Source organism: Acinonyx jubatus, chromosome E4, assembly GCF_027475565.1.
Source record: "Acinonyx jubatus isolate Ajub_Pintada_27869175 chromosome E4, VMU_Ajub_asm_v1.0, whole genome shotgun sequence".
NCBI lineage: Eukaryota > Metazoa > Chordata > Mammalia > Carnivora > Felidae > Acinonyx > Acinonyx jubatus.
Window position 1 is genome coordinate 44,947,835 of NC_069395.1, and position 16,864 is coordinate 44,964,698.

The following is a 16,864-nucleotide window of genomic DNA, read 5'->3' on the forward strand; positions in this document are numbered from 1 at the left end:
CAAGGGGTGCCTCCCAGCCCTTGCTCTTAGATCTTATAGGACCTATTTCAATGAATGCTTTCTTAGCCTACACACTCATTCATCCTACAAATATTTATTGAGCACCTACCATAAACCCAAAAGTTGAATTTTAAAGTGTTTTCTCTTCAGCAGACTTAGAGTCAGATCCTAGGTCATGCTGACCTTTGACTGATTAGAACAAATAATTAAGAAAGCATTGTTCGCTTAACTTGGATAATGGCAACGTCTGGTTTTTTAGCTTGACTGACTCATGAGGTAGGTTTGGGTATTTTATCTTTGTTGTTCTCAGTCATTCCAAAAATACTGAATCTATTGTTCGGCAAAGGAATCTCATCTTCTTCCCAAAGCACATTTTTCAGTCTCATTCAGAATGTCAATTATTTGAATCATCATTTTGGGAAGAATGAGGTGTTTGGAAGTGAAGTACTTTATATCAATTCCAATTTATAATTCTTGGGCCAAATCTTTGATTAGTTCTAATTGATCCCGAGGGCTTCAGGAAGGGAAATCATTGCTCCCTCAGGTTATTTGCAGCCCGCTTGACTTTGGTGGGGAATATTTCAGGGTGGGGTCTCTGAGCTGGGAACTGCTGCTGTTTTATATTCGTTGAGCACCGTGAGGAGATGCAGAGAAATCATGATCGCTGATGCCCAAGCCCTTCACAGTGGTGTGGGGCTCTGCTCCTCTTCTGGGCACGTCCATTTCTCCTCTGCCGTCTTCAACAATCCTGCGCCAGAGCAGAACAGGTGCAAGACTGAGGGCACAAAGAAGGAAATGTACTCACGGTCAACTGCTAATCGGTAAAGCTTGAATTTAAACCCCAAGACTTCTGACCTCTCATCTCTAAGTTCTCCTTCAACACGATTATCCTCTGCCTCTTCTTTACCTCCAGCCACATTCATAGCCTCCTTGTCCAGGGACTAAAACCAAGCCCAATTCTTCCTCACCCCTAGCTCCCGAGGCCTGCTTGGTGGCACCATGACCTTGACTACCAGCCACCCTGGGCCTTTCAATTTTGCTTCCCACAGCATCTTGGGTTGGTGCTCCGACTTCCGGGCACCTGCTCTATTTGCAGAGAAAGCTTTTTCCTTAACTCAAGCCTGATCATCTGAATGTCTGACTCCCTGAGGGATACTCTAACACAGCCAAGCCTTTGTTTGATTGTGGAGGCTGCCTCCTCTCATATGTATCTGCTCTCTGTCTGGGGCCCCCCACCCACAGCCTCCCTCGCCTGCACACAATGGAAGACCTGTGTCTTTTACCACCGTGAGGATGTTACAGCGGATGCTAGGGCCGGCTGCCAACATTTGGTGGTGCGGAAGCCTTCCCAGCCTGGCTGGTGTGACTGACAAGGTTGGCAGTTGGGTTGATCCTTGGCCACAGGGGCGAGATCCAGCTAGATCACTGGCTCAGGGAAGAGGTGACCTGACTTTTCCCTGAACCCCCCATCCTGTCCAGCAGAATCCTGTTCCTCAGAGATTATGTGTCTCTTCAACTGCCTCGAGAGGCCAAGGCCTGGCATAGCAACCAAAAACTTTCTAACTTGGGAAGAATCTTCAATCGTCCTCTTCATTTTTCCAAAGAGTCTAATACAAACCAGAGCCATCCATCCATCCATCCATTTTTAATTTATTCTTTCATTCATAAAAATACTTATTGGACTCTTACTGTATTCCTGGCCAATTAACGAAGCTGAGCTGCCTTTTCAGAGTATTCATGTTAGCCGGGCCTCAAAGCCCATCGTAAATGCTTCCTTAAACCAGATGCCTCTCCTAGCATTTCGATTTTAATTCCATTCGGTAGGACACAGAGCCCTCGAGGGCTCACTGCTCACTGCTCTCTCCGCCATTCAGGCCTTCCCAGGCTGACCGGTACAGCAGCCTCCTCTGTTGGTGCTGTTTCAGAAGGGAAGGTCAACACCAGAATCAGAGTTTCTCATTCTCCACTCCTCACTCAGACCGCGCCCCACCCCCACCCCCCACCAAATCCATCAGCCTTTCCAAGCCCATCCCTTCCCACAGGACATCTCTGCCCCCGCTCACCGCGTGCTTCGCAAGCAACGCAGTCTTTCTGTGTCCTGCTACTCAGGCCTTCTAAGCAAGATAGCAAGATTAATCTTCCTACCAAAACCCTGTGATGTTGCCTCACACAGACTCTAATATGCATTCATTGTCCACTGCTCTGAGGATGTTTTTCAGTCATTCATCAAGTATTGGTTGAGCACCTACCATATTCCAGTGACTCTGAAAGATCCTGAGGCTATAACAGTGAGCAAAATATAACTGCAGCCTAGATGGAAAGACAAAAACAGACAAGAAGTCAGTGCGATTGGCATTTCATCGGGAGTGTTTCGCAGGAGCACCGAGGCTGGCCCGGAGGGATTTGTCAGGAAAGGTTTCCTGAGGCGGGGCAGGTAACCTCAACAAAAACTCCCTTGCCAGCATTCAAGGTCTATTCTTGTCCTCCAATCTAAGAATGTTTACTTTGACTTTGCCACTCCTGCACCAACTTAAATACCCTGTGTCACCCACCTTCCTCCTTCCTCCTCTATTGTGAATTGTGTGTGGAACTTAAATCCCCGGCTAAATGATAAATGCCAGCAGGGCAGGACCGGCATGCCGTCTTTGAGCCAAGTCCAGCCATGTGGTCCGTACTGCATTGGTCCACATGATGTATTTTTAAAAAGTTTAAATGAGGTACACTGGCGGTCACCGGCCGTGTTATAGCAGGACAATGGGTGTACATTTGCCCACCAAATGGGCACAGTGGAACTGAGGTGGGCCACTTCCGAGCCCGGACCTTAATAATGCTTCACACACTCTCTTCCACGCCTTCTTCCCTCTTCTCCTTGCTGACACCCAGAGGGGGCTGTGGCCTTGCCTTGACCATGACCTGCAGAAGAAATCAACATCCTGGTTCCTTAAGACAATTGTATTGGCTCCCTTTGTTAGAGCAGACTAGCCTTACCCTACCTAATGCAACGGCCAACATGTCAGCTTGCCAGCTTCCAATAGGAAAAAAAAAAAAAAAAAACCCTCTAGCAACACCGTGCCTGCACTCCTGCAGGCAGCAGTCAGCAGGAGCTAAGTCCAGGTTTGTGACTTAGGTGCCCCAAGGTGCCCCACGGGACCCTTGCGCTCTTGCTTCTCCGACCCTTCACTCTTTCCCATGAGCTGCCTAATGCTTGCGGACGGTTGTGTTCTCAGAAACATCTGAGCCTCAGAGTAGCATGTGACTCAGGGAGTCTGATACCTGACAAACCACCTGTTTGGTTCTTCTCTCAAGATGTTTTCTGTTGTAAAACCTAAACCAGTAACCTCAAGCCTGGTTTAGAACCTAGATCAAAACCAATGCCTCTTGCCAAAAACAAATATTCTACAATTCCCCTTTTATATTCCTGATATTAAACTAATATTAGCCACCTTACACATAATTGTAAAACTCCGTATAATGCCCTAATGGCAATACAAAGGAGAAATAAAATGAAAATCGCTTACGTTAATTGCGTGTGTTTCAATACATAAAGGTTTGTTGTGATTACTTAAAGAGCCACACAAAATATCAGATGCTCCCCGGGCAGGAACAGAAGCTCCCGTGAATCTGACAGTTGCGAATGCAGACTGGTACAGGTATGTGAGTCTGGTAACTCAGGTACCACAAGTGGCATTGCCATCAGGGATGTGATTTTTCTAAAAGGTGAACAGCTCTTGGTAAGGTACTCCCCCCCACCTCCAAATACAGTCTGTCCTTGATTTCCACAACAGTTGCTTTCCTGGAAAACTTTGTGTATTTGAAAATGTGCAACAAATGCTTTATGAGTAAAATAGAGTTCAGGTTTATGCTCAGATCATCCCAAACACATTCTCCACTCAAACACACACAACGGGCACCCAGGAGTCATGCAAGACAGAGGATCGTTCTTGGTGGGGGACACCACCCAGAGCCATTCAGCCTGTCTAGCATCTCTGCCCTTTCCCCCATTGAACACTGAGAACATCCCAACCCAACCATTAAGACAACCAAACGCACCCACACATTTCCTAAGGCTCCTTCCAGCAGATGCTTCTTCCCCCATGAGAACCATTGCCTCAATCCAAGAAGACACACAGAGAGGTGAAGGCGATATTAAAGCCCCTCCTAAAGATGACTCAAGTTTTTCCTCTAGCTTGCTGAAAATAAGACATCACCTCATCTCGATGTTCTGCAACTATCTAGACTTGTTAGACATTCGTTCAGGGAGGGAGTTGGCAGTGGTCAGAAAAGACTGTGGGGCCCTCCCGGTTGGGGGCACTCACTTTTCCCTCTGGTTCTGGGGGGAGAGGCCTTACCTCCCAGATTCTGTTTTTAAAAAGGACGTATAAATAAAGCCAGAGGCTGAACTGAAAGCCAATTCTCCCATCCCTCTCATCTCCTGCCTGATAATAGCCTCTTGGAACGAGTCGTATGGAGACATTGACTGACTGCTCCTGAGGGTGTGTTCACCTAAAATGGTGCTCGTGTCATTTTTCCATGTTGCTGTGATGCCAGGCAGCCAAGATGGACACTGTTTCTCAAAAGAACACGCCTGTAAATCAGGTTTCACCTGGGCTGGGGTGGGGCCCAAAACCCCAGTCAGCACCCCCACAAATTTAGGAAAACTGAAGGGCTTGAATGCTTGGTTCCTGTGGATCCTTCCAAAAAGACCAGCCTCTCAGCTTCCTCCCCTTGAAGAAACCTCCATTTTCCCTACAGGCCTCTGTGTTGTGTGAACTCTCACATGGCTCCCCAAACGGCCTTGTAGACAAGTGCTTCTATACTTACAGATGTATGTAAGGAAGGGACAATGACAGAGTGACAGTGAATTAGAAATTCTTCCTGTCAAGACCCCAGGGCCAGGCTGCTCCTCCTTGGCCCTCATATCTTATCCCCTGCTTCCCTGTGCCAGCATCTCCCCTCCCTCATTTCATGCTCTCCCACCACCTAGTTTCCTCCTCAGTCTTAGGCCATTTTTAACTGTCTGACCGGGAAGGATCTGACCTGACAGGACAATTAAATATTAATACCGTGATTGAAGAGTCTGTGTTCAAATCAATTAAAAATACGACTTGTGGAGCTGAGACATTTTCAATCTATTTTTTCTTCCTGTCAGGAAAGCTCTTGCTGTGTAGCCCAGACCCTCAGTGCCCTGGGGCAGGATTGATCCCAGAAGGTGCCCATATCTTCTGCCAGTCACTACCCTCCTTGGACAGGGGCTGGTGAAGGGGCTGATGTGGCCTTTCTCCCACCATGAGGGGCAGGGACCCCATGCATAGACCCCCTCCTCCATCAGAGTCCTCCCCGGGACGAGCTGCCTCCCTCTTTGGGCTCCCATCATGTGCTAGTTCATATCTGATGTTTGTAATTACTTGTTGTGTTTGTGCTACATTCTAGAATGTGAGGGAACACATTGAGGGCAGGAACCATCCTCCTCGTCTTTCCACAGAGATCCCCACCCAGTTTCTGGAAACTGGTACACAAGTAATAAATGTACAAGGAATCAATAAGGCAATGAAATCTGCCACTTTGTTCTACTTCCTTGTTTCCAGTGAAAATCTGTTGAATGACAATATTAATATCTTAATTCTTCTACCCCCTCTCAACTCTGTTTCAGGTGGCATCTGGGTGACAACATAAGCATACCCCGAGAAAGCCCAGGACAAATGAGAATTTATCTCTATAAAGAAGCAGCGTGAGCAGCTACTCCCAGACCCCTGAGATGAGAGGATTACCCACCATCAGCCGGTACAGCATTTAGCTATGAGCTTTCTGGAAGCCCAGGCTGAAAGGGAGACATTGTAAGTTATTTTTGTGCCAAAAAGAACACAAACTGGTCAGCAGAGACAAACTTTTCCTGAAACTCTGCAACTCAAGGGGGATTTGTTATGTGAATCCTTACACAGAAATCCTCAAATGTCATTTTGCTCTTCCTCATAGAAGCCACACTCATCCCTGCCACAGGACTTGTGCCCCTGCCTGGAATGTTGGCAACGGAGCTTCTCAACACATGTCTCTCTGCTCAAGTGTCCCCTCAGAGCAGTCATCCCTGCCTCTTCTCCCCCGGGGCTCCCCTGGACCCAGCACCACACTCTCTTTTTTATTTCTCTGCATTGCACTTACCCTCTGGAACCATCTTATGTATTTGCTTGTTTACTTGCTCTCTGTCTCTCTCACAAGACTGTAAGATTCATGAGGGCAGGGATTTTGTCTGTTTTCTTCATTGCTGTACCCCAAACCCCTGAAGTAGCACTTAGTACCTAGCCAGCACTGACTATGTATTGGCTGAATTATCATTCGAAGACATATCTCAGCCAGGGTTTTGGGCAAGCACAGAAGCATGGTTTTAAAAGGAGATTCTTATGGATGACGCATGAGATAACATGTTCCAGGCTCTTTGCTTTCTTATAAAAATTTAATACAGGGATAAAACATGGAGGGTCTATATATGGATAACATTAACAACTTCTTGGGTCTATCATCTGCCTCAAACATCAGTGGGCCTAAATGGGCTTTAACAAATCTTCACTCAAGGTTGGTTCTTTTCACATACCACACACACACACACACACACGTACATATATATATATATATACATATATATACTTTTTTTTATAGAAAAGCTCCCACCCTGTTGCCCAGGCTGGAGTGCAGTGACTATTCACAGGCACGATCTCACTACTGATTAGCAAAGGAGTTTTGACCTGCTCTGTTGCCAGTGTGGGCTGGTCCGCCCCTCCTTAGGCAACATGGTGGTCATTTGCTCCTAGAAGGTCACCATACTGATGCCAGTCTTAGTGTGGACACCCAATTGACACAGCACACTACAGCCCAGAGCTCCTGGGCTCAAGTGATCCTCCTGCCTCAACCTCCCAAGTAGTTGGGACTACAGGTGCCTACCACTCCCATTACTAACTGGCCTCTCCAGCAAGTATTCTAGTATAGTCCTTGTTTGTCTAAAGTGAGGGCCTTCTGGGCTACCAGACAATAATGCAAATTCTTATTCACCGGCAAATATTTAAGAGCTGGACTCACAGGGCGCCGGGGTGGCTCAGTTGTTAAACATCTGACTTCGGCTCGGGTCATGATCTCATGGTTCGTGGGGTTGTGAGTTTGAGTCCCATATCAGGGGAGCTTGGGCCCCACTTTGGGTGAGCACGAGCCCACATCTGGTGAGCACACGCCCCGCTTTGGGTGAGCCCCGTTTCTTTCTCTCTTTCTCTGTCTCTCTCTCCTACTGCCCTCTCTCTCTGACCCTCATTCACTTGCACCTTCTCTCTCATAAATAAATAAATATTTTTTTTTTGAGAGTGGACTTAGAGTCTCATCTGCAGAAAAGTCAACCATCTTTAACAGAAACATGGGCTGCAAGAGTAGCTACTGGCAGATCCAGTATATCCAGTAGCAGACAACTGCGAATTACTGTCAAGGGCCCACATCAGACCTGGGGCAAGGTCCTCAAATTCTATATCATCTTCCTTCTCAGTTATCTGCTGTTATATAATACATTACCTCCCCCAAACTTAGCTTAAAATGACAAACATTATTAGCTCACAGTTTCTGTGCGTTGGGAATTTGGGAGCAGTTTAGATGGGTGGTTCTCGTTCAAGGTCTCTGATGGGCTTGCAGTGAAGACATTGTCTGGGAAGCCTCCGTTTTACCGCAGGGTCTCTCCATGGGGCCACTTGAGAGTCTGTGCGACATGCTAGCTGGATTCCTCTAGAACAAGCGGTCCAAGAGAAGAACAAAAAGGCAGCCCTAATGCGCTCAATGACCTAATCTTGCTGTCACACACTTTTACTTCCACCATATTCTGTTTGTTGGATGTAAGTCACTAAGTTCAGGCCACACTCAAGTTAAGAGGAATTAAACTCCACCTCTTAAAGGTAGGAGAATCAAACCACTGTACTATCTGATGTGGACAAAATAGCCTCAGCAGGAGAAATGTGTATGACGACCATTACCAACCAGAGAGGTTCTTGATTGTGTGAGAGGGGGCACAATGTACTGAAGAAATCATGGACAATAATTAGACCTTCCAGGACTTAAATCTCAAACCCACCACTTACCAGCTGAATGTATTTGAATTTGAGGAAGACATTTTCCTTCTCAGAGCTTTAGTTTTCTTTTGTTTAAAATGGAGATAATGTTACCCAACGTTCTGACATGCTAAGAAAAAATAGAGAAAATGCGTGTCAGTCTCTTTCTGGGCACACAGTCAATATTCATGAAATGACAGGTGTTATTAAATTATGCTGAGACACTTCTGTGAGTCTTTGATTTTTGAAGAATTATGAATTGGTATACTGTATGGTATAAAAAATGGATAAACTGCTTAAAAAATAATTACTTAGGATACACCACCTATTTGGTACTAAATGCTTATCCAATACAGTGATTTTTGTTTGATACTCAGCTCATCCTTCTGGGATATTTATGTATACATGTGTATGTATGTGTGCTCTGTCTAATTCTCCAAAGACTCAAATGGCTTACAAAAATATCAATTACAAAATGAAGACATTAAAAACAAAATTTTTAAAATGCAAACAGAAACTCAGTAATATGAAAAGTACAAATCAAAAGAAAGGGGAAAATGCTAAATTAAGGGAGGTTAAATAAGATTAAGCTGAGGCAAAAATTTGTCTCCAGGCCAAAATGAAGAAAGAACCATCATCAAGGTCACAAGAAGATACAAAACATTTTTCCTAGAACTTGATTCCGAAAGGAGTGTCTCATGAAGAAGTCATCATAGAGCACAAAGGGATATAGGACCATCCCTATGGGAGGTGTCCAGCGACTTTTATAAACCCATAACATCCCACAAACATGCAAAGGGCATGACCTCAAGACATCACTCAATAATGACAACTCTACAGGGGTCATAACTGCTTGGTACATCTGGAGAAATTAATGGAAGGTGGCCTACATGTCTTCTGGCAATACTTAGCTAGTGTTCAGTGTATTATTAAATGATAATAATCATAATGTGAGTTTTTTGAACACCTGCTAGGGACCAGGCAATAAACTGAGTGCTTTACTTATATGATCTCACTTAATCTTTATAAGACCATGTGAAACAGGTACTGTTTAGCCTCCTTTTGTTGATGGGGAAACTGACAGACACTGGCAAACACAGATAGTGAACAGGAGAGTCAGGATCTAAACCTGAGCAATCCAGAGCCTGACCTCCAACACACCTCACCATGGAGCCTGGAATACTAGGGACCAAGTTGAGAGCAGGTATCAGTAAGGAAGCCTGGGAGGTCCAGGTGAGCCCTCCAATGGCGACTGTGGCCAGGAGGACTGTGGACAGTAGCTCATGCAGTTTGGTTTGAGGGGCCATAGGATAAAAACCAGCATTAACAAAGAAGAGACCCAAGAGTCAGAAGAAACTCCATCACTCTTTATAATTCTGTTGAAAACCATAGTGTTGCTCTAGTTCTGTTCGGTCTGGGACTCACCCAAAACACCACGCAGGAGTCTCACCGGCTAGGGGCTAAGGTTGTGGGTCTTAGGTAGATGCTGCCCAAGAAGAAATCCATCACCAAATAAGATTAGCCAAAGCATCAAGATCCATTAGTTTAACAAAGACCTTGGGACATTCTGTGGGCAAGAAGTCCATTCAACATCTTTTAATCTGCCATTTCCCAAACTTTGTTGGGACCTGTGTTAACACCCTGCAGGACTAAGCAAAGCCTGGCCCGCCAGGTCTCCAAGATCTCTTCCAGCTCAAGGATTCCAGAGTTTTAGGTCTTCTTTAAAAAACGGAATAGAAGGACAAAGACTTTGAAGTCAGAATACCTAAACTTGATTTCAAGCTCTGCCTCTTGTTACCTGGAATACCTGGGGAAAGTCAGTCTCTCAGAGCTTCAGTCTTCTTCTCTGTAAAATGGGGGATAATGATGGTATCTGTATCATTACACTGCCATGAGAATCACATTAGGTCATGAATGCATGCTAAAGCAATTTATAAACTGCACACGGCATACTCATACTCATGTATGTAGCTCACGTTAGCTATTACTATTATAAATTAAAAATGAAACAAAACTAGAAATCAAACCTGATCAGTTTGTTATCACCTATTCACCTGCTGGGAACTGCTTTCCTGTGGCCCTGCCTGCTCTTAATACTCCAGAGTAATGACATATATTGTTTAAATAGGGCAAATCCCACAAATTCTCTCTTCCTTCCTTTTTTTCAGATTGATACTTTCTTCTTTAAATCTTTTTTTAACATTTATTTAATTTCGGGAGAGAGAGAGATAGCATGAATGGGGGAGGGGCAGAGAGAGAGGGGGACATAGGATCTGAAGTGGGCTCCGTGCTGACAGCAGAGAGCCCGATGTGGGACTTGAACTCACGAACCTTGAGATCATGACCTGAGCGGAAGTCAGACACTTAACTGAGCCACCCAAGTGCCCCTCAGGTTGATACTTTCAATGTCATTTCAATTTAGTATGTGTGTTGGGAAGGGAAATAAAAAGAAACAAATGATGAGTTCTTCTACACAGCAACCTGCTGGTTGATGAACCCCTCTGGCTGGAGCTTTTCATTCAGAGCCAAAGGCTGGTGGTCCAATGGGAAACAGAACACAAGACAAAGGGAGACTCTTCGAAGAAATTCCTCAGAGAGAGCTGAATTCCACTACTGCAAATCCAGTACAGACAGTCTTAAGACACAACTCTTCAGCAGAAAAAAAATGGTCCTGGCCTATCCAGCTCTTATCCTGAATAGAAAGAATGGTGCCTTTTCATACCTCATGATGGTACCTGGTGAGACAGAGTCCTCCTGGCCCAGACGACACTTCCTGTCTTCTGCACATAATAAATAATATGAATTTATGTCAGGAAAAAAATCACATCCCAAATTCTTCCACCCCGTTTGTTTATTATTCTCCTTGGTCCTTGCCCAAATCATGACTCTTGGCCAGTTCAAAATAATACCTTCTATTTGTGCAGTGCATTTAGTTTTTTTTAAAGAATTGTACTTTTAATGACACAAAGAAGCTGAAGGTTTAATATTGAGTTTGCAGTGATGCAACTTTCTAATTGATTTTCTCTGTAAGAATATTTCAGATTCTGACTGAATCATTGACTTAACGTCAAAGGACGTTCTTGGACAGGCTGGTTCTGAGATTCCTCAGAGGAAGTGTTATAATGGTTATGAAATGCCATAGCCCTCCTCCCAGGGCACAAGGCGGCCCTGTAGGTACACAGTGATTGGTAGCATGAGTGGGAAATGATGGTTTTCTGCATTTTGTTCGATTTACGGTATAAGAGCAAAAGTCCGGGCTCTGCATGTCTAAAATGTCCTGGTTGATGAAATCTCAATTACAACTATTTTTTTCCCTTTTGGTTTAGTGGAAAATGAGCATTAGCACCAGGGAGAAAAATGTAACCTGTGAAAATAAAGGAAACCTCATTTAAAATGGATCCCAAAAGCCCTAAGGGGGAGCTCTCCCCCATGTGCCTACAGAACCACGCACAGAAGAAAGGTAAGAATTATTTCAACGAGGGAGGACATTTTTCACACAGGAATTTTATCTCTTGCTTTTTTCTAAGTTTATTTATTTATTTTAGGTAATCTGTACACCCAAGTGGGTCTCGAACTCAGGGCCCCAAGATCGATGCTCTTCCGACTGAGCCAGCCAGGTGCCCCTCTCCTGATTTTAAGAAAAAGAAGGGGGGTGCCTGTGTGGCTCAGTCGGTTGAGCATCTGACTTCGGCTCAGGTCATGATCTCACAGTTCGTGAGTTCGAGCCCCACGTCAGGCTCTGTGCTGACAGCTCAGAGCCTGGAGCCTGCTTTGGATTCTGTGTCTCCCTCTCTCTGCCCCTTCCCAGCGCATGCTCTGTCTCTCTCTGTCTCTCAAAGATGAATAAACGTTAAAAGAAAGAAAGAAAAGGAAGGAAAATGCCCCCGGCAACAACAAGCACTAACCACCATTTACAGCTAATGGGAAATCACCACAACCTAACTCTTGTTTCTTTTGTTCAAAACAACCCTCCCCAGTTTCCCCCTAAAACCTAATAAAAAGCTGACCTTCCCTTTATCTCTTTGGACTGGCCTGCGGGTCACCATAGCTTTCTCGTCCCAAATTGCAATTCCTCTGCTATTCCCAAATAAACTCATTTTTCATCCTGACTAAAATGGCTCTTTGCTCTGTTTAAACTTAACAAACCTCTCTTCATTTTGCTGAAACCCAGGAAGCCTTTATTATAGCAGCACCTTTCTGGGTAGACCTGGACAAACCCCTCCAAAAGTTTCCATCAGTAAACTGTTCTGAAATGAGCTCTCTGAAGAAACTGCAAAGGCATTGTGTTTCATCATTTCTTCATTTCCCTTAATCGAAGTTCATAGCCTATTTTAAACTGTTTCACCTTAAAAATGACAAAGTAGCCTTTTAGGCATGATATAGCATCCATTATTTTAATTTGTTAAAAAATAATTTGTCTCTTAAGTGGCATTAAATCTGAGAAAGAATGCTGCTGTGTTTACCGATTTATGTTTATTTTCCAATCTTTACAATTCTACAGCGTGATGATTATTTCCCCATTTTTCAAGTGAAGCACTTCATTATTAGTGTACCAGTAATATCACCTTGGTGTTGAACTTTAGGGCTGTCTGATTCTGAAGCCTCCTGTACGCCAGGCTGACTTTCTCACGGCCAACAGTATAAGAGTGCTGAATTCCAAAACAAAAAGGAACCTCAGAGACCATCTACTAAATAGCGCCATTTTATGGGAGGAACTGGAGCCCAGAGAAGTGAAGTAACTCCCACACATGGAGTTAATTAGGGGATGAGAGCCATCACTTTTCAGCATCTCCTGACTTGTCGTCTGGGTCTCACCATAAGACTCAGTGTGATTTTGTTGGGATCCCCTCACAAAGGAATACGTGATAAAAACAGCATTCACCCTATTAAGATCTGTTTCTACACATAACACTTCTAAATGTGTGGGGTTTCCACACCAGGCAATTCTCCAATTCTACCAATTCTAATTGGTATCCTACAGTTAAACTCCATTCTGACACTACCCAATTAGGGCAGACCCCACTGGTTAAGTTCCACAAGACTGCCCCAACTTCAGACACCAATCACAAGTGGTGGGTCCCGGGTCACCCATACTCCAGTCCAAGTTGGCTACAAATCGGGGGTTCCCATGACCTCTTCCTCCTCAGGCTTGATAATTTGCTATTAGTGGCTCACAGAACTCAGGGAAACACCTTGCTTAGTATTATCAGTTTATTATAAAGGATACTATAAAGGATACAAATAAACAACCAGATGAAGGAGTACATAGGACAGGGTCTGGAAGGGCCCTGAGTACAGGAGCTTCTTCTGTTTCCGTGGGATTTGGGGGTATACCACACTCCTGGCACATGGATGCATTCACTAATCCAGAAACTTTCTGAACCACATCGTTTAGGATTTTTATAGAGGTTTCATTACTTAGGCATGATTAATTAAATCATTGGTAATTGGTTAATTAACTCAATTCTAGCCTCTCTCCCCTCCCCAGGGTTGGTGGGGGTGGGGGGGGAGGGTTGAAAGTTCCAAACCTGTAATCACTGCTTAGTTCCTCTGGCAACTAGCCCTGACCTGAAACCATGTAGGGGTGTACCTTAGGTCACCTCATTAGCATAAACTCAGATAGGGTTGACAGAAGCTTATTATAAATAACAGAAGTTGTCCCTCTCACCCCTGCCACTCTGGAAACACCAAGACTTTTAGAAGCTCTTGTGCCAATAAACCTGGTCATAAACCAAATATACATTTCTTCTATCACGATATCACACACCTCATCTACAGGAAGTTGTGAATATGTGCAAAGAAATATATGAAAGATGATCTCTAAAACATTAATGGTAGTGATTATCTCCAGATGGTGGGATTTCAGATCCTTTCAATCCTCTTCCTCATACTTCTTTGAGCTTATATATATATATATATATATATATTGCATATATACTTACATGTATATATTTCATGACCAGAATATGCAATAAAGGCAGACACTCAATAACCCTTTGTATGGTCTTTCTAACATTCTCATGTTTATATAACAATACACAAACACGTGTACATATATATAAGGGTGCCAATATTTGCTTTACAAAAACACTTTCCCACATACTTTCTGTAAAGTTTGCTTTTATCACTTAAAAACATATTGTGAAAATCTCTCCAAGTCAATTGGCAAAGCTCAAAGTCATTCTATTTAAAGATTGCATAATATTACAAGGTTGGGAATATGCCATGATTTTACTCAATCCTTCCCCTTTCGATAGGTTCTCATTTTGTTTCACTTTGTTTTCCAATACAAACAAGGCTGCAGTGAATATTCTTGTACTAGTGGCTTTATTTCTACAGGATAGACTCCCAAGAGTTTAATTGCTAAGTCAACAAGTAGATGAACTTAAAATGTTTAGAGATACTCTCAGAAGGTGCTCTAAGAATGATCATGACATTCTACATTTCCACTAGTAGAAAACTCTCTTCTGATGAATTCCAATGAATTCCCACCAGTAATATAGTCACGGTTTTAATGTTTGCCAGCCTGATGGGTAAGGAGTGCTATTGCTCTGTTATTCGAATTTGCATTCCCCCAACTCATAACAATAGTCAGTGCTTACATAATACTTTGCCCTGGGCTTACTATCTGCCATGCACTGTATGGAACATTTTACATAGAGTAGCTCTTAATCCTTATAACGACCCTGTGTGACAGGTATTCTGAGTATCCCCATTTATAAGATGATATAACTAACAGAGGCACAGGAAAGTTCAATAACTTGGTCAAGGCCACACCACAAGCTAGTCTGTCTCTAGAAAAGATTAACCACTCCAGTTGCTACACTAGGCTCCAGTGTTTCATGCATTTATGGATATCTGGAATCGCTTTTCCAAACACTGCAGATTTGTATCTCTTCCCCACTTTCCTACTAAACTGGCTTTTGACTCTTAATTTGAAGAGCTCTTTGATATCATAGGTATTAACTATAGATTCTGTATCTATAATCTTTCTTGCAAATACTTTCCTTTAAATGTATAATTTGTTTTTTGATTTTGTTTATGGTATTTTTTACCATGCAAAAGTTTTAAAAATTTGTGCCATCAAATGACAAAACAAAAACAATTTAGCAACGAGTTTGATGTGCTTTATTCAAGGGAAAACAATCCATGGATTAAGCAAGTACAGTGCCTCACAAGAAGTGGAGCGCTCTTCCTGAGGAATTTTGGGCAGGAGCAAGTTTTAGACAGCATCAGAAAAGAAATTTGGAAACAGCATGCTTAGCTGGAAGCTAGGAGATGTCCTGCAAAGGCTAGCGGGTCCTATTTTCTAGGGTAAAGTAAGCCACATAAAGTTGGAGAATTGTGATTAGTGTGTTAGATTTCCTTGACGGGTGTCTCCCAGAAGTCCAGGCTGACTTAGATTTAAATCTGTGATGTGGGCTGGGCCACTGGGGGCCCCTCCATTTTGTGGATCCCAATATATGAATTTATCTTATCAGTGTCAATCGTTCATATATAGGGGTATATGGCTTCTGGTTTTTCTATCTTAATAAAAATACTCTCCCCAACAGGCAGGTTTTTAATATGCATGCTGAAATTCCTATTTAAACTTTTTATTACTTTAGAGCTTTGTACAATCAAAACTTCCTTTTTTAAAAGTTTATTTTGAGAGAGAGCACGGGCACGTTCACGCACACGTACGTGCGCCCACAAGCACACGTACGCACTTGTGCATGTGCCTGCACACGCGCTCAAGGGAGAGAGGCAGGATTTTAAGCAGGCTCTGCACTGTTCAGTGCAGAACCCGATGTGGGACTGGAACCCACAAAACCACGACATCGTGACCCGAGCCGAGGTCAAGAGTCAGAGGCTTAACCAACTGAGCCACCCACGTGCCCCAAAACTTCCTTTTTTGAATATGGTGTGAGATAGGGATCCAACTTTACTTTTTTCTAGATGGATTGCACATGGTGCCAGCACCATTTATTACATTTATCAATCCTTCCCTACTGGATTCAAATATTACCTTTTCATTTGGTATAGTACCTTGCTATGTTTATTGAGATCTATTTCTGGGCTCATTGGGCTGTTCCAGGAATTTTATAGATTTTTAAAAATTCCTATGCTACAATGTACTGTTTGTATTACAGTGGCCTTAGCAAATACTTATTTTCTGGTAAAGAAGTCCTCCCTACTATCCTTTCCTCATTATTTTATGGCTATTCTTGGACAGTTAATCTTCCACATGAATTTTAAGATTATGTATCCAATAAGTAAAAACTCTACCTAGATTCTAATTAGAATTCTGTTAATTATACATGTTACTATTGAGGAAAATAACATTTTTGTGATGTTAAGTTTTCCCTTCTATACTATTCCTTTTGATTGTTTTTTTTTAATCTTTTCTGTGTGCCTTCATTCCTCAACCCCTTCCCACAGCCTTCTCTCTAACTCTGAACTTCCCATTCACTCACACTCACCAGTCCTTGTCATTCTGGATGACAAGTCCCCCTATCTCCTGCTGCCTCCTCCGTTCATCTAGTTATTTCTGTTCTGGGAGAATAAACAAGAACTCTTCTGGTTTGCCCTTTTAGGCTCCCCAATGCGTACATTTCCCTGTTCCTCCTGCCAGTTAAAGCAGCAGTCAGACCAGGATTTCAGCTCATGTTTACCATTTGTATGAAATCAACTGCACGGGCCCTCAGAAGCATTTTCTGCAGGCCTCCAACCATTCTGGGCATAGCACAGCCTGTCCCTGGATTATCCCTACCAGTGGTGTGCTGGCTAAAGAGATAAGTAAATCAACAAAG

General features: G+C 43.4%; 1 protein-coding gene across 1 annotated transcript in view; it reads right to left on the bottom strand.

Moving 5' to 3' along the window:
• Window positions 1-445: 445 nt before the first annotated feature.
• The window catches only part of EDEM3 (ER degradation enhancing alpha-mannosidase like protein 3), a 102,491-nt gene continuing 86,072 nt past the window's right edge, over window positions 446-16,864 (bottom strand). Inside the window, exons 21-23 of the transcript XR_008293221.1 lie at window positions 8,103-8,202; window positions 2,250-2,310; window positions 446-775 (exon numbers count right to left, since the gene is read on the bottom strand). The gene's annotated coding sequence lies outside the window, so the exon portion shown is untranslated. The remainder of the gene's footprint in view (window positions 776-2,249; window positions 2,311-8,102; window positions 8,203-16,864) is intronic.